The following is a 21,993-nucleotide window of genomic DNA, read 5'->3' on the forward strand; positions in this document are numbered from 1 at the left end:
GGAATGACAAGTTTAATATTATTTTGTGGGTAGCTGAGTAACGTCAGCAAGATGCCTCAGAAGAGATGCTTGATGCTCACTCCCACCACAAAATGAACCACGACAACCTATAAACAGTTAAAATTTGACTGGCGGGAGAGTGCTGAAAACAATGGGAAAGTGGAGATGCACCTGTGGTGATTGGAAGCACAGGAGGACATATGGAGACACTCTCCCCAACTTAGATTGACCCAGAGTCAGGAGCGAGTTCCTGTTGTGGGGCAAGGTAAGCAGAGTGATACCATTTGGCTCTGTGTCCCCATGCAAATCTCATCTTGAAATGTAATCCCCACGTGTCGAGGGAGGAACCTGTAATCCCCACCTGTCCAGGAAGCAAGGTGATTGGATCATAGAGCAGTTTCCCCAAGCTGTTTTGGTGATAGTGAATGACTTCTCATGAGACCTGATGGTTTTATACGGGGCTCTTCCCCCTTCACTTTCCCTCTCTTTCCTGCTGCCTTGTGAAGAAATAGGTACTTGCTTCTTCTTCACCTTCTGCCATGATTGTAAGTTTCCTGAGGTTTTTCCAGCCATGTGGAACTGTGAGTCAATTAAACCTCTTTCCTTTATAAACTACCCAGTCTCAGGTATTCTTTATAGCAGTGTAAGAACGGACTAATATACAGAGAAACCTTACCAGTTCTCATTGCCACTCCAAACACCTACAGTCTGTACTATAGGGAAATCCCGCAGTCCTTGAAAGCCCTGAGGCCACTTTGAATAGCTGCTGGGAATTCACACAGCTGCACTGTCATGCAATAGAAGCACAAGGTGGACAATTTCCACCCTTCACTTACTGTGACCAAACTGTTTCAGCACCGTGTCATCTGGAAATGAGCGCCACCTCTGGACTGTGCCCTGCTTTGAGGCCAGTAGGCACTGCACCTCTCCAGCACTGGGGCTTCGTTTGCATTCCACTAAGTCCACAAAGGTGGCTTAACACCACAATATCACTGTGCTAAGCGTTGGCCTAGCATCTGCTATGACGGTGGTCCTGCAGAGCAGGGAAACTAACACCCACGATCGATACTCCCATCTGGAGAAATAGTCTGGCACTCTCACTCAGTGCAAGCCTGCCGGTAAGCTAGCCAACCCACTGTACACCCCTCCCTGGTGGGAAAAGTCTCTCAGTTACCAAGCAGTTGACACGTACCCTGGCTGGCAGCATAAATACATGCCTATGGCTGGGGCCTGACAAATAGCCCTACAGCCCTACATCGCTTCCCTGCTCTCCATGGACATTTCTCTGCCAGGTGCAATGGTGGGTGCTTATAAAGGGACGGGGAAACAGCCGTGCCTGTGGGCCACCCCTGGCAGACATGCCCCCTGGCCAGTTGATCAGTCATGTGTCCACATCTCAAGCCCAAGACAGAGCACCAATGGACACTCTTTAGTGGAACACACCCAGGCCTGCTGAGCAGCTTTGTGCCTATATCCAGACTTGAGATCACTTTGGTGAGCATGCCCCCAGGCCAGCCAAGCAGCTATATGCCTATGTTATTGGCCCGAGAAACAACCCTTTAAGGTTCCCCTGGTGGTCAAGCCCCAAGGCTGGCCAAGCAGACTTATAACCATATCTCAGGCCTGATAAACAATCTTTGGGGCCCAACCTGGCAGGCACATAGCCAAGGCAGTCAAGCAGCCTTGCAAATGTGTCCCCGGCCTTAGAAACAGCCCTGTGGAGCATTCCCAGCTGACTTATCTCCAGGCCAGACTAGCAGAAACAGCCTCATGGGACGCCTCTGGCAGACATTCCTCCAGGCCAAACAGCTGTGTGCCCATGTTCCAGGTCTCAGAAACAGTTCCATGGGCTGCCCCTCACAGAAACACTCCCACATTGGCCAAGTAGCCTTGTGCCTACATCCAAAGCCTGACAAGCAGCCCTGTGGCTCACTGCCAGCACACATGCACGCAGGCCAGCTGAGTAACTAGGTGGCTGTTCCCCTACCCAGAGTAACAGCCTTATGGCTGTAACCCCAGTGAAACAGACCTTGTGGCAAACCTCCCACTGTGTGTACACATGTACAACCTGAGAAACAGCCTAATAAGGCAACACCAGGCAAAGCTGCACCACCACTGCCATAAACTCTTTCAACTTAGGTCACTGAGATACTTGCAAATGTCACTGGCATGGATTACACCTGAAGAAACTACACAGAGATTACACTGTTGTGTCCAACTAGAACCAAAGCCAATGTACCCCACCTAATGGATACACCAAGCTCCACCTATACCAATAAGCCTTCCCCTAGAAAACTCTCTTCATAAAATTGGAAGAGGTAACTGTTTTACCAGATGTGTAGGAACACATCAAACATTTAAAAAGGCAAAAAAAAAAAAAAAGACACCTCTAAAAGAACAAAAAATTATCCAGTAATAGACCTCAATCATAAAGAAAAATACAAAATGCAAGGAAAATAAGTTATTGTAATAATCTAAAGAACACTGAGACAGAAGAAAATATAGACAGAAAATTCAACAAAATTATGGAAAGAATTCACTATTATTTTTATTATTCACTTAATATAGGACATTATGTTAAGTGAAGTTAGTGAGAAATTGAAAGTTAATCAGTGCATGTTCTCACATGTGAAGCAAAAAAAGTTGATTTTCTAGAAGTAAAAAGGAGAACAGAGGATAATAGAGGTTAGGAAGGGCAAGGGGAAGAGGAAGATAGAGAGTTTTCAAAGAGTATAAAAATATAACTACATAGAAAAAAAAAGTTCTAGTGTTCTATGCCATTGTAGATTGACTATAGTTAACAATAATGTATCATATAATTTCAAATAGCAAAAGGGAATATATTAAATTTTCTGAACACAAAGAAATAATAAATGTTTGAGATGATAGTTATTCTAATTACCTTGATCTGATCACTGTACATTATATGTATCAAATATCACTATGTTCTTCATAAATAAGTAAAATTATTATGTGCCAATTTAAAAATACACAAAAAATCAATACAAACAAATAAATAAAATTAGATAGGTAGAGAATATGAAAAAATATAAAGAGAGTTATAAATTAATGACTGTGAAATAAGCTATTAATTTTCTGAGGGTAGCTCAGTAACTCTTGTGAAGTAAATTGCATAAATATATCTCTCAATTTTAACGACTTGCATCAAAAATATGTATTAGGCTGATATAAAAGTAATTGTTGTTTTTCCATTACTTTTAATGCCATTATTTCTTAATTTGCCATTACTTTTAATGGCAAAATCACATTTACTTTTGCACCAAGCTGATATAAGTACAAGTCACATTCTAGTTTGATATTGGCCATAATATTTTTTCTTAGTGATAAAGAATACAGAAATAATAATCATTTTTTTTTAGATATCATACTACCTAGGTAAGTATTTCTTAAAGTAATTTGAGAGCTTGTGTGCCAGTACATAATTATCAAGCAGATTACTTAAGGTCAATTTTATATCTAATACATGGCAATAAAATTGCAGTCCAGTCAGCAAAACCTTGGCATAATCTTTATTCTGTTCAGAAAATTCTATTAATTCCAATTGTTGCTGACTTAATGAAAGTGTGATTCAATATTCTACACTGACCTTGGGTCATTTCTTTTTAGGGGTGGTCATGTCACTAGTAAAGGTATAAGAGTTACTTTTGACCTTAAATATTTTAACTCCCACATACTCTAAATTCTAAGCAAAAGAAAACTGAATAAACAAAATTATCCTGAATCAATAAAGTTTCACAATAAGTTTAACATAGACTTTTAAAGTGTATATAATTAAGCAAATTCAATCTTGTTCATAACTACTTCCTGTCACCTTCCTCACTATTATGTTATCACTCCCATTGAATCAGCTTCATACTGCCCTAGAAACTTGTTCTGTAATCCTTTATCTTTAAATTGCACCCTCCGATCATTTGTTTTACCTGAAAACATGCTTCTTCCTGATGACACTAGTTTACCTGTAGCTTGTTTGAACAGATGACAACATGTTTTATCTCTTCCCATATAGCACAAAGACTTTAAGAATACAGGGGCATAAAGCTAGCTTTCTCAAATGCTAAATCATTGCTATTAGGCCCATTTTTAGAAATTCTAATTGGAAGCTTGACTTTTGGTTGTGCCATCCTTTACCACTTCACTCATCTAAGCATAAATATATGGATACTTGCCTCTGAGTTTACAAATTAATTAAGAAAGTCAGAAATTTCCAGAACTTCTTGGTCTTCCACCCATTTGTAAATGCTTTCAATTTATAACCATGCTTTATCTCTTCTTTCCATTTCATCACAGAAATAGTCCTCGTATTTAATGAAACTCACATCTCAGGGAACTTATGTTTGTTTCTTCCTTTTTCTTTTCCATAGTTTTCAACCTCTCTTTACCTTCAATATGCCCAAAGTTCTCCTATATTAAAAACACACAACACGTAAACATATACTCTCTCTCTCTCTTTCTCTCTCTCTCTGTCTCTGTCTCTCTCTCACACATACACACACGTGCAGGCATTCTCATGTCCCTTCCTGTTAAATATTTACATTTCTCATATTTCTTAAAAGTGAAAAACACTTGGTCTTCACTACTGATCTTTAGTTCACCACTTGATCCACTGCTGCATGCTCTCTATCCCTGACATGCCACTGAAATTTCTCTGAATGCGGTCACTAGTGATCTATTATTAAATAAAATAAACCATCTTCAAACCCTGATTTACTTTTAGGTACACTTGTCATTATTTGCTACTTCCTTCTATTTGAAATTATCTCATTTTTTGTCTGCCACGTTGCCCGTCTTTGCAGCTTGTCACTACCATACTAGTCTGTCTGTGTACCCTTTTCACAAAATCCTCTTCTGTTTCCTCAAGATCCTTCTTCTGTTAATTGTGGATACTTCCAGGACTTCCAGGTGATCCTATTTTGTCTTCAACTTACATATTATTCATAGCAAAGATCTCATCAATACATGTAGTTTCAACAATCACTATGTTATAGTAACCACCAAATCATATCATTAGACACATTTTCTCTTTCTTACTGCCAGATATCTCTATTAGGCCTCCAACTGAAACTCACCATTTCTATATTAGCTTTCTATTGCTGCTATAACAAATTGCCAGAAACTCTGGTTTAAAACAACACAAATTTGTTATCTTACATTTTGGAGATCAGGAATCCGAAATGAGTCTTACTATGTTGAAAATCTAGGTGTTCACAGGGCTGTATTCCTTCTGGAAGTTCTAGGGAAGAATCCATTTCTTTGCTTTTTCCTGCTTCTAAAGGTAGCCTGAATTCCTTAGCTTATGGGCCCCTCCTCTGTCTTCAAAGCCAGCAGCATAACAACTTGAAATCTTTTATTTTTTTTCTTCCTCCTTCTGACCTGTACTCAGATAGTCATATTTTCATCTGACACTCTGGACTCCTTTTCCTTTTAAGGGGCCTGGTGACTTCATTGGGCCCATATGGATAATACTAGATAAACACCCCCATTTCAGGATCTTTTAATTTTATAATCTCTGCAAAGTACCTGTTGGGTATTTAAAGTAACATATTCACAGTTCAGGAGACTAGAATGGGGGCATATTTGGTGTAACATTTTTCTGCATATCACAATGTCTAAAAAAAATAGTAATTGTCCTAAAATGATAATATACTAATTTTCAAGATTGTCATATCAATCACTTAGAATTAAATACAAATGAGACATTTTATATAAATATAAATGGGATATTTGAATTATTGGAAGATACATTTTGGCTGAGATATACACAATGTCTATGCATGTAATATGTAGAACTGACATTTTCTCAAGTCTATAATTCTTTTTGTTACATATAAAGACAACAAATTTGATCCTCAAGAAATTATTATTGCATTTTTATTATTGCATTTTTAAATGTGGACATTGCTCTGCTAACCACTTAATGAGACTTGAGTGACCATTGTTAAATTATTAGACTTTAAAAATACTTAAAGATGAGAGGTAAATCTAAGTAATGTATAGTATTTTTTTAATGAAGGAAAAGTATGATATAAAACTGCAAGAATAAAACTTGATATTGGTTTAAGTTAAACATTTATTTATAAAAACTATAGTCTTGCTTCCAAGAATCTTTTCAACATGGAGACCTATAACTTATTTCACATATACTTAACTAAAATATGTTAAAAGGTGATTTTATCCGTTACTTGATCTTTCACATTTTTGTTCTACCAAAAGAGCTGCAGCAAAGAGCAGTATTCAAAAGACTGGAAAGATATTTAGTATTTAGGACTTTTGTGTAAAGACTTTTCCAGCATTCCATTGACATTACTAGATGGCAGTTTTACTGTTTTTATTTCATCTGTACCCAAAATGGTGCTCACATTTCTGAATTTTAAAAAGCTATAATGTGTGCATTAGTTATTGCTATTTTTTCCTTCAATACACATTAAGTATGGCATTTTAGTTTGTCATAATTTTAAAATGTTAAATAAGTCCATTGTTTTTCTTTTAAGTCACTGCATGTACTAGAAACAATATTTATACTCTTAATGAAGATAATGTTTTCTGAAGTACCTGGCCATTTCCTAATGAATGAACACTGTAGAAAAATAAGTAAAGCTCAACTATTCAGTTACAAATGTTGCACAGTACATTAATATCATAAGACCATTACATTTCCAAATTTTCAGTTTATTTTATTTGACTATTTTTTAAAAATAAAACTATTGTATTGCTAGACAAAGAGAAAACTGAAGAAAGACTCATGAAAATATAAGAAGAGTGAGAGGAGGAAAAAAATGTAAAAACATCAGTTTTGAGAGATTAAGTAAGAATATTTCCATTAATTTTTAGGCAATTTTCTTCAAATCAAAGTTTTCATAGAAATAAGTTATAAACTTTTGATATGTATCTATTTTTATTCTCTAGATATTTCTCAGTAAATTATTTCATGTTAAAAATTCGGAAGTTAGAGTATCTTGCTATAAATATTTTGTAACTAAAAGCAGCAGAACTTTCCTCAGGATAAATAAATAAATAATAGTTTTGATCCAAGAATTTCTGTTGAACACAATAATAAAACATTTTTAGGAAAGGCCTGCCTCACCCACCAGGTCGCTTGGCGTCCTGGGGTTCAACCAACCCTGCCAGTCACCAGTGATGCCTGCACATATCCTCTAGTGGCCTGAGGACAAGCCTGCTATTTCCAGGACTTCTGACACCCACACACATTATCTGGGACCTCTGGATAAGTATGCTGCAACGAATACAACCACCACTGGTGCCTGAGGACTGGCCCACCTGATGCTTTATCCCTAGAAAAGCTTCACCAATCCTTCACTAACAACCACAACCTACGTCATGAGGAAGTCATGGACACCACTGATGCTGATTACCAACAAATAATTATATGGAGACTACATAACAGTGCTTGCTCAGAATCAAAGTCAAAGCACTGTACTCAACAAACACTATAAATATATCTGTATGAAAAAGTGTTTCTCCAAGAAGTCCAATCCATTAAATTGTGAAACAGTGACTATTTCACCATAGACATCAACATAAGAACACAGGAAACATGAAAAAGTAAGGAAACATGACAACTCCAAAGAAACATAGTAGTGCTTCAATAACAGACCCTAATAAAAAGGAAATATATAAATTACCTGAAAAATAATAATTGTATTAAGGAAACTCAGTGAGTTACAAAAGAACACAGATAAACCATACAAAGAAATCAGGAAAAAATGCATAAGCTTAATAAAAAATTAAATAAAGACACAGTTGTAATAAAAAGCAACCAAATAGAAATCCTGGAAATGAAGAATTTAAAAAATGAAACTGTAAATATACAATGAAGTGCTACAACAATAAACTAGATCAATCATAAAAATTTCTGAACTTGAAAACAGTTTTTTTTAATAACACAGTCAGACACAAGAAAATACAAAAAGATGAAGCCTGCTTATATGACATATATGACATCATAAAGTGATAAAATATTTGAATCCTGGGAGTTTCAGAAAGAGGAGATAGGCAAAAACATGAAAAGTTCATTTAACAGAATAATAGCTGAAAAACATTTCAAGTCTACAAGCAATATTGATATCTAGATATACGAAGCTCGAAGATTCCCAAATAGATTTAACCCAAAAAGTTCATCTCTAAAGCACATTATAGTCAAATTGGCAAAAGTCAAGGACAAAGGAAAAATTCTAATAACAACAAGACAAAAACATAAAGTCACATATAAACAATATAAATGAATCCCCAACACATTAATAGTGGATTGCTCAACAAAATCCTTACAGGCCAGGAGAGAATGGAATGATATATTCAAGACAGTTTAAGCAAAACACAAACAAACAAGACTAAATTAAATGTCAGCCAAGTATATTTTACATAGCAAAGCAAAGACATCCTTCAAAAATCAAGAGGAAATAAAGTTTTTCCCAGACAAACAAAAACAGAAAAGTCATCATCACTAAACCAATCCTATAGGAAATGCATAAGTGCATCCTATATCTGGAAGTTAAATGACAATATCTACAATTATGAAAACACGTGGAAGTGTAAAACTCACTCATACAGCAGATATACAAATGAGAAATTGAAAGGAGTCAAACATTACCACTACAGAAAAATATCAAACCATAATGATAATTAGAAAGTAACAAAAGCTACACAAAACAATGAGAAAACAATTAACAAAAAAATATAAATAATTCCATATATTAGTAATAATGTAGACTGTAAACAAATTCAATTTTCCACTAAAAATATAAACAGAATGGATAAAAAACAATAAGCCAACTATATGCGAACTACAGGAAACTCACTTCACTTCACTAAAAATAAAAGACTACAGATAGTCTATGAAGTTGGAAACAAAATGTGAGCAAACATACCTATATTTGTGTCAGACAAAACAGACTTTAAGTCAAAAACTGTAGGAAAAAACACAAAGATTATCATATAGTAATAATGGAATCAATTCAAGAATAGAATATAATACAGGAGCACCCAGATATACAAAACAAATATTGTTAAATCTAAAGGGAGAGAGAGAGACTCTAATACTATAATACTCAGAACTTCAACACCCTTCTCTCAGCATTGAACAGATTATGTATGCAAAATATTAATGAAGAAACCTCAGCTTTAAACTGTATTTTACAACAAATGGATCTAACAGACATTTATAGAAGATTTAATTAAACAGCCATAGAAGACACATTCTTCTTATTAGCACATGGAACATTCTCTAGGATAGACCACATATTAGTTGACAAAACAAACATAAACATACCAAAATCATATCAAGTATCTTCCAAGATCACAATGGAATAAAACTAGAAATCAATAACAAGAGAAAGTTTAAAAACTGTAGAAATACATAGAAATTCAACAGCATGCTCCCAAACAAGCAATGGATCAATGAAGAAATTAAGATGAAAAACCAAAACTAAAACAAATAAAAAATGAAAACATAGCATACCAAAAACCTATGGCATATAGCAAAAGCAGTGCTCAAAGGGACTTTTATAAGAATAAATGCCTACATCAAAAAGGATAAATTTTAAATAAACAACCTAGTGATGTATCTCAAAAAACAAGAAAAGCAAGAATAAAACAAAACCAAAATTATTAGAAGGAAAGACATAAGAAATATCCTAGTAAAACTAAATTAAATGGAGACTAAAGAAACATACAAAGAATCGGTGAAATAAATAGTTGCTGTGTTTTGTTTTTTTTAAGATAAATGAAACCAAGAAACTTCTAGCTAGACTAAACAAGAAAATAAAGAAGGCCCAAGTAAATAAAATCAGAAATAAAGAAAAAGACTTTAAATCATAGGAATCCAGAGGATCAATAGAAATGTTATTAACAACTATGCAGTAACAAATGGGAATACCAAAAGAGAAGATGGACAAGTTGCTGGACACATAAAACCTACCAAGGTTAAATCAGGGAAAAATAAAAAAAATTGAACAGATAAATAATAAATGGTAAGATTGACACAGTAATAAAAACATCTCCCAAAAAACAAAAAACAGTGCTAAATAGCTTGATAAATTGTACCAAGCTTATAAAGGAGAGATAACATCATTTTTTTCAGACTTTGCCAACAAATTGAAGATGAGAGAATTCTTTCTATCTCATCTATGAGGCTGGCATTTACCATGATACCAAAACCAAAGATACAGTAACAAAAATGAAAACTACAAGCCAATGACCCTCATGAACATAGATGCCAAAATCCTCAACAAAATACTAGCAAGTTTAATCCAGTAACACATTGAAAAAAAAAAAAAATACACCATGATCAAGTAAGGCTGATTCCAGTACTGCAAGGATGGTTCAATATACACAAATCAACAAACGTAATACATCACATTAATAAAGGACAAAACCACAAAACCATATGACCATCTCAATAGATGTAGAGAAAACATTTGATGAAACTCAACATTCTTTCATGATAAAGTTTCTGGACAAATTCAGCATAGAAGATGCATGCCTCACACATCCAAAAAACCATATATGACATACAGCTAATACACTCAACTGGGAAAAGCTGAGCACATTTTTTATAATAACTGGAACAAGAAAAGGATGTCCAATTTAACCCGCTTTTTTTTTTTTTTTTTTTTTTTTTTTAACATAGTACTTACTGGAAGTACTATTGAGACCAATTAGGTCAGAGAAAGAAATAAAAAGTAATAAAACTGAAATAAAGGAAGTCAAATTGTACTTCTTTGCAGAAAACAAAATCGTATATAAAGATAAATCTAAAAACTCTACTAAAACACACACACACACACACACACACACACACTATTAGAACTGATCAATGAATACAGTAAAGTTTCAGGATACAAAAACAACATACAAAAAAACATACAAAAATCAGTAGCATTTCTATACACCAATAAGAAAAGTTGCTGAAAAAGAAACTAAAAAAGCACTTTCATTTAAAATAGCTCAAAAATATGCTTATGAATAAATTTAACCAAGGTGAAAGAAATCAGAGACACTTCCATGAATTGGAAGAATATATATTGTTAAAAAATGTACTACACAAAACAATCTACAGAGTAAATGAGATTTCTATCAAAATACTAACAATCTTTTTTTCAGAAATAAAAAAAATTATCCTAAAACTCATATGGAACCACAAAAGACCCTGTGATGGTTAATATTGAGTGTTAACTTGATTGAATTGAAGGATGCAAAGTATTGTTCCTGGGTGTGTCTGTGAGGTTGTTGCCAAAGGAGATTAAAATTGAGTCAACGAACTGGGAGAGGCAGACCCACCCTCAGTCTAATCAGCTGCCAGCATGGGTAAAATAAAGCAGGCAGAAGAAGGTGGAAAGAGCAGACATGCTGAGTTTTCCAGGCTTCATCTTTCTCCCATGCTGGATGTTTCCTGCCCTCGAACATCAGACTCCAAGTTATTTACCTTTTGGACTTTTGAACTTATACCAGTGGTTTGCCAGGGGCTCTCAGGTCTTCAGGCCCAGACTGAAGGCTATACTCTTAGTTTTCCTAATTTTGATATTTTGAGACTGAGGCGGGCTTCCTTGCTCCTCAGATTATAGATGGCCTATTGTGGGACTTCACCTTGTGATCCTGTAAGTCGATGGACCACTAGAAATTTTATTGAGGTAGAAGTTCCCTGAATTTTAGACGGATTTATTTCCCATCCAATGGCATGCAAATGTATCACCAATAAGTCCAGTGCCGGTGAAGGGTATGTCTTCTGGACCATTCCAGTTGGGATGAGTAGGTTTAAAGTGACTAATCCTCTCCAGCACCCCAATCTCTCTAAGCCTTTGGATCCCTCCCTCTACCGTAAACTAAGGGATCTCAGGCATTTCTAACTCACTCATAATGGGCCATCTTGTTATCGATGTTTCAGCCAACCAAGTATATAAACTATTAGGATCTTTTTAAACTGCCCTAGCTCCAACATTAAATGCAGAATCCTTGGTTAGGCCCATATCAATAAATTCAGTCTGATCCAACTTTATGTTCTTTCTGCCATTATCCCACACCCTTAACATCCATCCCCATGCATGCTCTCCAGATTTCTGCTTATATAAATTAGAAAACTCAAGCAGTTGTTTTGGAGTGTAGCACACCTTCAGAATGGGTCACACTCTGAACCTCACCTCTAGGGGCCTGTCAGGACTTTAGTCTAGTTATAGGTCTAGAAGCAAGCAGAGGTGTTGTGGGTGAGTTCTGAGGAGAATCAGTATTGTCTTGCCTGGAAACTGCCTCTGAGGAGGTCATTTGCCTCAGACAGTGCAGGGTTGATCTCCTCAGACAAAGGTGTAAAGGCTGGTGGTAGCATGGGTTGGGGAGGGGATGATGCCACTACTAAGAGTGAGGAGGTTGTTTCCTCTGGCAAAAAAAAAAGGCTTATCAAAATTTAGGAGCTCAGTGCCCCCATCATCATCAAAGTCTTTCCACATGTCCCAATTCCAAGTGGCAGGGCCCCATTCTTTTCCAGCCAATGCCCTCACTTTAACAGGAGACACCTGGCAAGGCTGAGAGTGCACCTTTCGTTGCAGAACAGCCACTCGCATAAGAGCTTGTGTCTGATTTTCTGCAATTTCAATCCTTTGTTTACAGGAGCTAAAATTCTCAGAACAATCTTACAAGATTTGAGGTTCAATGTGTGCTTCTGGAACTGAGAGTTAGAATCTCTGAGAGTTTTGTTTTCTTTTATCACTTTGTCCAGTGAACTTAGAGCAACGAACTAATGTCATTATATTCTTTGGTTCTCCACATGTGGTGAAAGGTATTATGCATAGAGTCACTAAACTCCTTGCCTCTCAAGAGCAGTGAATCAGGAGTATCAAATGTGTGTTTATTTTGCATACCTCTCTAAACAGTTCATGCCCAGGACTATCAGTGTTCTCTATACTATTAGAAGTAGAGTCCTTAGCATTTTGGGGTCTAATAAGATTAAACAGCCACCTCCAGAAATGCCAAAGCAACTAAAGAAATCCACACTTAAAAGTTGTTCCTCTAGAAACACTCCAGGTACGAAAATCTGTATTAGTCAGGGTTTTCTAGAGGGACAGATCTAATAGGATAGATGTATATATGAAGGAGAGTCCTTTCACGATCTGCTGAGGTGCTTACTGAAGGCAATGGGAATACAGAATGGGTAGAAAAAGGTGGTCATCAATACTAGCTACAACCACGTGACCAGTTGTAGAAAGGAGGACTGTGATTGTCATAAGTATTTCCTCCTTATTTTGTTAAGAACATGTTTGTGCATATATACACTTGTACAAGGAAAATATCTTCATTTTATTTCCTTTCTTCTTTCTGATTTATTGACTTCATATCAGCATTTCAGTGTTGTTAACTTTATGTAACAGCACTTAGGTTAAGGACTAGTGCGCTTCTGGTTGTATGAAGGATAGCTGTATTACGTTAGGTGTAATTAAGACCTTATTATTGTCTTTATTTGAAGATTATGCATGATGTCAGGAGATGCGTATGGGTTCATATTGACAAGGGGTGGACTTGTAATGATGAATACCGATTGTCAATTTGATTGGATTGAAGAATGCAAAGTATTGTTCCTGGGTTTGTCTGTTAGGGTGTTGCCAAAGGAAACTAATATTTGAGTCAGTGGACTGGGAGAAGCAGACTCTCTCTCAATCTGAGTGAGCACCATCTACTCAGCTGCCAGCACGATTAGAATAAAGCTGGGAGAGGAAGGTGGAAAGAGCAGATTTGCTGAGTTTTCTGGCCTTCATCTTTCTCCTATGCTGGATGCTTCTGCCCTTGAACATTAGACTCCAAGTTATTCCCCTTCTGGGCTCTTGGACTTACACTAGTGGTTTGCCTGTGGTTCTCGGGCCTTCAAGTCACAGAGTGAAGGCTGCCCTGTTGGCTTCCCTACTTTTGAGGTTTTGAGACACAGACTGGCTTCCTTGCTCTTCAGCTTTCAGATGGCCTATTGTGAGACTTTACTTTGTGATCATGTGAGTCAATATTCTTTAATAAAAAAACACTCCTTCAAATATAAATATATCCTGTTAGTTCTCTCCCCACTAGAGAACTCTAATACAGACCCTAAATAGCCAAAGCAATCCTGAATAGAAAGAACAAAGCTCAAAGTATCACAATACTTGACTTCAGAAGATACTACAAAGCTATAGTAACCAAAACAGCATGGTATTGGTATAAAAACAGAAACATAAACCAATGGAAAAGAATAGAGAAACTGCAAATAAATTTACATATATACAGACAACTGATTTTTGACAAAGGCACCAAGAACATTATTGAGAAAAAGACACCCTTTTCAATAAATTGTGCTGGGAAAACTGGAAATCCGTATGTGGAAGAATGAACATAGACTCCCAACTCCTCATCTTATACAAAAATCAGATCAAAATGAATTAAAAACTAGCTGAAAAATTAAACTAAAAAGGTGCTTCCATTTAAAATACTTGAAAAATATGTACATGAATAAATGTAACCAAGGAGGTGAAAAAAATGGTGGTGGCGGGGGGAATAAAACAAATGGAAAGACACCCATTTTTGTGAATTAGAAGAATATATATATTCTTTGGGAGAATAGTCTAGGCAAAGGTTTTATGAGTAAGACATCAGATTCACAAGGTAAAAGCCTTCAAATAGAAAAATGACATTATATTATATTGAAAACCTTTGCACAGCAAAAGAAAACATTAAACATATTAAAGAAACAATCTGTTGAATGGGAGAAAATATTTGCAAAGTATTCACCTGGCAAAGAACTAATATCCAAAATTTACAGGGAACTTTAACATCTCCACAGCAGAACACCAAATAATCCCATTAAAAAGTTAGCAAAGGATACCCGTAGAGCTTTCTCAATACAAATTGCCAGTGTGTATATTTAAAAAGTTCGACATAACTTATCATCAGCGACATGGAAATCAAAACCTTGATGTGATATCATCTCTCCCCAGTTAGAATGGCTATTATCAAAAAGACAAAGACATTCCAAATTAAATGTTGGTGAAGATGTAAAGGAAACTCTTAGACTCTGTTGGTATAAATGCAAATTATCATAGCCATTATGGAAAAACAGTACTGATATTTCTCAAATACTAAAAGTAGAAGTACCATAAAATTGGGCAATTCTACTTCTGGGTATTTACCCAAAGAAAAGAAAACCAGTATATCAAAGAGATATGTGAAGCTCCATTTTTATTGCAGGACTATTTATAATATCCTAAATAGAAAATAAACTTACATGACTGGCAATCGATGAAGGGATTACAAAAAAGTGGTGTAAACATACACAATGGAATGCTATTCAACTTTAAGAAAGATGGAGCTTCTACTAAGACTATCTAAGACAACATGGATAAACCTGGAGGACATTATGTTAAGTAAAATAAAGGAAGCATAAAAAGATAAATACATTATCTCACTTAAATATGGAATCTAAAAAAATTGAACTCATTGTAGCAGAGAGTATGATGGTGATTATTGGAAGTTGAGGGTGCAAAGACAGGGGAAATGCTGATCAAAAGATATAAAATTTCAATGAAACAGGATGAATACATTCAAGAGACCTATTGTAACTAACAATGACAATAATTAATATATTGTACAATTGAAAATAGCTAAGAGAGTAGATTTTATGTGTTCTCACCACAAAAAAGACAAGTAGTGAGGCAGTGCATATGTAATTAGCCTTAGTCCATTTGACAATGTATACATATATTTAAACATCATGCTGCACACTACAAATATATAATATTCCTTTGTCAATTAAAAATAAATTTTAAAAATTTCACACATTTTAGACATTCAGAAAGGTATGAAGAGCTTCAAATCTTTTTATATCCAAATTTTTGTCTAATAAGACTTGTTCAAATATACTATTTAAAATGTACTAAGAATGAACATAGACCCTGACTCCTTACCTTATATAAAAATCAGCTCAAAATTAATTAAAAACTAACTGAAAAAATAAACTTAAAAGGTGCTTCCAGTTAAAATAGCTCAAAAAAATGTACACGAATAAATTTAACCAAGGAGGTGAAAAAATGGGGGGAATAAAACAAATGGAAAGACACCTATGTTGGTGAATTAGAAGAAAATATATATATTCTTCAGGACAATGGTCTAGGCAAAAGGGTTTTATGACTAAGACATCAGATTCACAAGGTAAAAGCCCCCAAATACTTAATTCATATACAACTTCTTTAATTACAGCCATATCAATCTATTACCCCCATGTTATTTACTTAACTTTTTTTTTTTTTTTTTTTTTTTGAGACGAAGTCCCGCTGGGCACCCCGACTGGGGTGCAGTGACTGGATCTCAGCTCACTGCAAGCTCCACCTTCTGGGTTTACGCCATTCTCCTGCCTCACCCTCCCGAGTAGCTGGGACTACAGGCGACCGCCACCTCGCCCGGCTAGTTTTTTGTATTTTTTAGTAGAGACAGGGTTTCACCGTGTTAGCCAGGATGATCTCGATCTCCTGACCTCGTGATCCGCCCGTCTTGGCCTCCCAAAGTGCTGGGATTACAGGCTTGAGCCACCGCGCCCGGCCAACATTTTCTTTTAAATTTATTTATTTATTATTTATTCAGAGAATCTCATTCTGTCACCCAGGTTGGAATGCAGTGGCATGACCTAGCTCACTGCAACCTCCGACTCCTGGGTTTAAGCGATTCTCATGCCTCAGCCTCCCAAGTACCTGGAATTACAGGCGCATGCCATCATGCCCGGCTAATTCTTGTATTTTTAGTAGAGATGGGGTTTCACCATATTGGCCAGGCTGCTTTCAAACTCCTGACCTCAAGTGATCCACCCACCTTGGCCTCCCAAAGAGCTGGGATTACAGGTGTGAGCTACTGCGCCTAGCCTCTTTTAACTTTAATCACCCTTTTTTAGATTTATTTTAACAATAATGCCCATTTATCCCTGAGTTTTAATGCTCATTGTTTTTTAATAAATTTCTTCTAAAATACTTTTAAGGTAGAAATACATTTTATAGTAGCAATATTTTCTACACTGTTATATCGAGGAAACCTGTTTTGGTGTAAACAATTAATTTACTCTACTAGGCACAAGATAATTTTAAAGACTAATATGAAACATGAAAGCTCTTTTGTCATCAGTATACTATATATAGGAAGAAAGATGTATATATGTGTGTGTGTATATATATCTGAATATATACACACACACACTAAAATACGCATTAAAGAAAACCTTGTTATAGGTGGCAAAACTGAAATTCAAAGTAATGCAATTGTTTCAGCAGCATTGCTTATACAGTCTCTAAGAAAAATCCCTAATAGAGTGGAAATAAGGGGTATACTCTTTATGAATACAGTATGAGTGTGTGTGTGTATTTATACATGTACATGTAGACATGTGCATTGTATAGATTATAAGCTTTAATCCTACCTTAGCATGGATAATGGAGAGTTAACTGTAAAATATTTTAATTTTATCTGAATGGGAAAACTCAAAGACAATGCCCACATTGCTGAATGCTAAATGTTCTTCTATGAGTTTAAGGTCAAAGACATGAAATATAGATTAGGCACTGAGATTTCTACCTAAATTTTCAGAAGCCCTTTTAAGAAGGCAGTTCACATTAAATGCATGGTTATAAATCCTGTTTAAAATAACTCACTTCATGTTTTATTTTAGGTCTAGAATTTATTTTATCAATAAAATTATGCCCCTTTCAACAATTTAAAGTGATAACTTGTGGTAGCTTATGATGGCATTTGAATCATATCTTGCCTTTACTCACTTGAACTTAGATATGCATCAGACAAGGATGGGTAATTTGCCATCTTGCTCACGTGAAAATGGAGAGAATTTCTTAACTTGAAGAATTTTTTTTTTAATATTAGCTTTGTGCACTGGAAGAGTGTGTGACATTAAACTAAAAATTGGAATAAACTTCAAAATAGTATATACATTCTTAGTTTACAAATAAAATGTATAAATCAACACAACAAGGCAGTGTCTGTTCAGAAAATACTTCTACAAAATTCTGGGAATAACCTTCATCCCCTTCCTTTCCCTCACATCCTATTCTTTTGTACTGAATCAATCATACAATCCTGTGGTTTCTATAACCAGTATATCTCTCAAATTCTGCTTTACTCCCTTACAATTTTTATTAATATACATAACTCCAATTTTATCACTCCATTGCTCAAAATCTTTTAAGGATGCCATTGAAGGGCACACTCTTTACTATCATGTCTGCCTACCTTGGTATCTGCATCACCCACATCTAGCTCACATGGATCCTATGGCTGTGTAAACATACTGAACTACTTACTCTTCTCTAAATGTGTCCTGCTCTTTCATATGACCTTTGTATTTTTATGCACGGTCCTCTTAATCTATAATAATCTTTTTCTAACTGGTTTGCCTCAATTACGCACAATTAAACAAACCAGCTCAAAAATCTGCCCACTCTGTCACATCAACACTGGCTCTCCCAACCTTAATCAGGCAGTGTTCTGTCCTCTTTTTCATGGAGACTAAAGCATATCATCAATTATCAAATCATCTCTCTCTCTCTCTCTCTCTCTCTGTCTCACTCTGCCATTCTCTCCTTTCTTCCCTTCCTTCCTCTTTTTCCTAAGAATAATGGACACCTTGAGGGCAAGGCGCTTTTGTATTTCTTAATTTAACCAATCAAAGCATGATTTTTCAAAATCATAGATACTTGTAACTGCATCCAATCTAGAATGTTAGTTTTGTAAATTTTGTGTAGGTAAAACATGTCTGTTTTCTTCCTCCAGTGTACTTTCAAACCCTATTAAAGCAAAGGCATTCACCTGTTACTTTGACACCTGTTTCCTTTTTTGTGCCTAATAATATCTCACTTTTCAGATTGTTGAAATGTATAAAGAAAAAAACATAAATCCTGTTTCATGATAAGTATACAAGAGATTTTAGTCATTTTGCTATTTTTAAAATAATTATTTAAAGTTTTACTTGTAATCCCAATAACACATGCATTTTAAAACACAGAATACAATTAGAAAATATGAGAGGCAGTTGAACTAAAGGGGTTATCTGAAAGCTGTGTATTCCTCTAATTTTATCTATAAGAAAATTAAGACAGAGAAGTAAATGATCCTACAGTTCAGTTCAGTGTTATAAAAGAGAAAGAAATCAAGTCCATTTTATCGACTAATCTTTTCATTTTATAAACTCGTATACATTCAAAACATGCTTACTGTTTGATTTTACTTAGTGACATAATTTTGATGCTGACATGTAACTCATTTTTTTATTGTACTTGTAGAACTTCCCTACCACCACGACCACCACCACTACCACCACCACCACCACCATTACCATTCTAGAATATGGCTCCATGAGGGCAACAATGATGTGAACTTTGTTGACTATTCTGTAAAGAGCTCCTTGGCAATTAGTATGTGTTCACTAAATCTGGTAGAAGCAACATCTGCATTAATTTAGGTGTTCTGGAAAAGAGTTCCTCAAGTGCATGTTTAAACTGGCTTGTTAGAATTTTATTATATAACTTTCTAATAGCTTGACTTTGACATAATTTGTCTCTCAGAATATTAGCTATCATTCTCAAATTCCGGAACTCATTGATTGCATATTCTTCTAAAGTTAATCACATTTCATAAGATACATTTCCTTAAATCTGTAACTTGGACATATATCTTCAAACCAACAAATCTGTCTTAGATAACACTCTTAAGAAACCACACTGACACTAGAATTTATATACGCTTACATAAGGTACTTTGAATCATCTTGGAATAGAAACTATGCTTTAGAAATACTTTATTTTTTTCATTTCATAAAAACGTATGAAAATTAGCATATTTTCTATTCCCCTACCCCCCTAAATGTCCCCATTTTCTTTCTTTCTTTTCTCAGCCATAATTATGATATGGATATCTATGCATTAGGATATTGAGAGACAAAGAGAGAGTATGAGTTGGGATCCACCTCCTCAGAAAACTTCTATCAAAGAGCCTTCAGTTCTATATTCAAGTAGGGATGATATTTTCTTCTGCTTACAGTGTCCAGTGAAAACTTCAAGTTCATCACTTTCCATATTAAGATGAAATATTTATATTTGCAGTGTCAACACCTGACATAGGACTCCAGATATCACAGATATTCGGTAGTTATTTCTTCACCTGAATATTAGAATGCATTTTCTATCCTAGCACCAATTTCCTAATTTATTTTAAAATTAAGTAATCCTCTCGATCTTATAATAATATTGTTTTTAGTCATTATATTTGGAACCAGCTGGATACTTCTCTTGAGCATGTTAAAATGTTTAAGATTAGTGATGTGCATATATGGATGCATGATTAAATATTGTATAATATTTAGTATTCTATTTATTTGATTCATAAACAGCAAAGTGAATACAATTAGCAATGTATGCTGCTTACTTGATTAAAAATTATTCCTCATTTAAGCTAGTAATAACTGCCTTCTTTGATTGAGCAATTTAGTGTGTGCCAGGCAAGTATATTTATAAATTCTTTGAATCCCTACTATAATATTTTTATTATCCTATTTATATTGGTGATGAATTTGAGCATTAAATAAATTAGATAATATGCATGATATTAACCTCCTGATTTTTATCCTAAAGCTCATATTTGATTAATGCTCTTTTACCAAGTTGATAAATTGAGTATCTACATCTATCACTGACTGAAATATACCAGTATGCTAAATCAGTAAGATCACTTTCTATTTCACTTCAAAATCAAAACCTTAAGTTTTCCAGGTCTATGTTATATTCCCTGTAGGAACACACACACACACAAACCACATGTACACACTGTAAACATAAACACAAATAATTTCTCTAGACTCTTCTCTTCTTATTTATGCCCTCATTCATTCATGTCACCAAGGAAATTAGCTTCCTGCCTTTCTCCAAAATTATTTTTCTTAATCCATCCCTTCAAGCATTTATCCTTTGAGTTACAAACAATCCAATTGCATTCTTTAACTTATTTTAAAATACACAATTAAGTTATTAATAATTGTAGTCATATTGTTGTGCTATCAAATAGTCAGTATGATTCATTCTTTTTAATTTTTGGTACCCATTAACCATCCCTACTTCCCATCTCCAAACCCCAATACCCTTCACAGCCTCTGATAACCATCCTTTTAATTTCTATGTTAATGAGTTCAATTGTTTTGATTTTTAGATCCCACAAATACATGAGAACATGTGATATTTGTCATTCTGTGCCAGGCTTATTGCAACATAATGAGCTCCAGTTCTATCCATGTTGTTGCAAATGATTGGATCTCATTTTTATAGCTAAATAGTACTCCACTGTGTATATGTATTACATTTTTCTCATTTATTCATCTGTTAATGGACACTTAGGCTACTTCTAAATCTTAGCTATTGTAAACAGTGCTACAACAAACGCAAGAGTCCAGATATCTCTTCGATATGCTGATTTCCTTTCTTTTGAATATAGACCCAGCAGTAGAATTGCTGGATAATATAGTAGCTCAATTTTTAGTTAATTGAGAAACCTCTCAACTATTCTCCCCAGTGATTGTACTAATTTACATTCCCACCAACAATTACAATGTCCCCATTTCTCCACATCCTTGTCATTTGTTATTGACTGCTCAATTTTTATTTAATTGAGAAACCTCTAAACTGTTCTCCATGGTGATTTCACTAATTTACATTCCCACCAAAAACGTACAGTGTCCCCATTTACCCACATCCTTGTAATCATTTGTTATTGCCTGTTTTTGTATGTAAACCATTTTAATTGAGGTGATATGATATCTCATTGTAGCTTTGATTAGCATTTCTCTGATGACCACTGATGTTGAGCATCTTTTTATATACCTGTCTGCCCCTTTTACGTCTCCTTTTGAGAAATGTCTACTCAAATCTTTTGTCTATTTTTTGATTGGATTATTAGATCTTTTTCCTCTAAAGT

At 35.0% G+C, this 21,993-nt stretch overlaps 1 long non-coding RNA gene across 1 annotated transcript in view; it reads right to left on the reverse strand.

Moving 5' to 3' along the window:
* The window catches only part of LOC140712868 (uncharacterized), a 520,232-nt gene that overhangs the window by 218,880 nt on the left and 279,359 nt on the right, over positions 1 to 21,993 (reverse strand). The window lies entirely within an intron of this gene.

Source organism: Chlorocebus sabaeus, chromosome 11 (assembly GCF_047675955.1).
Source record: "Chlorocebus sabaeus isolate Y175 chromosome 11, mChlSab1.0.hap1, whole genome shotgun sequence".
NCBI classification, from domain to species: domain Eukaryota; kingdom Metazoa; phylum Chordata; class Mammalia; order Primates; family Cercopithecidae; genus Chlorocebus; species Chlorocebus sabaeus.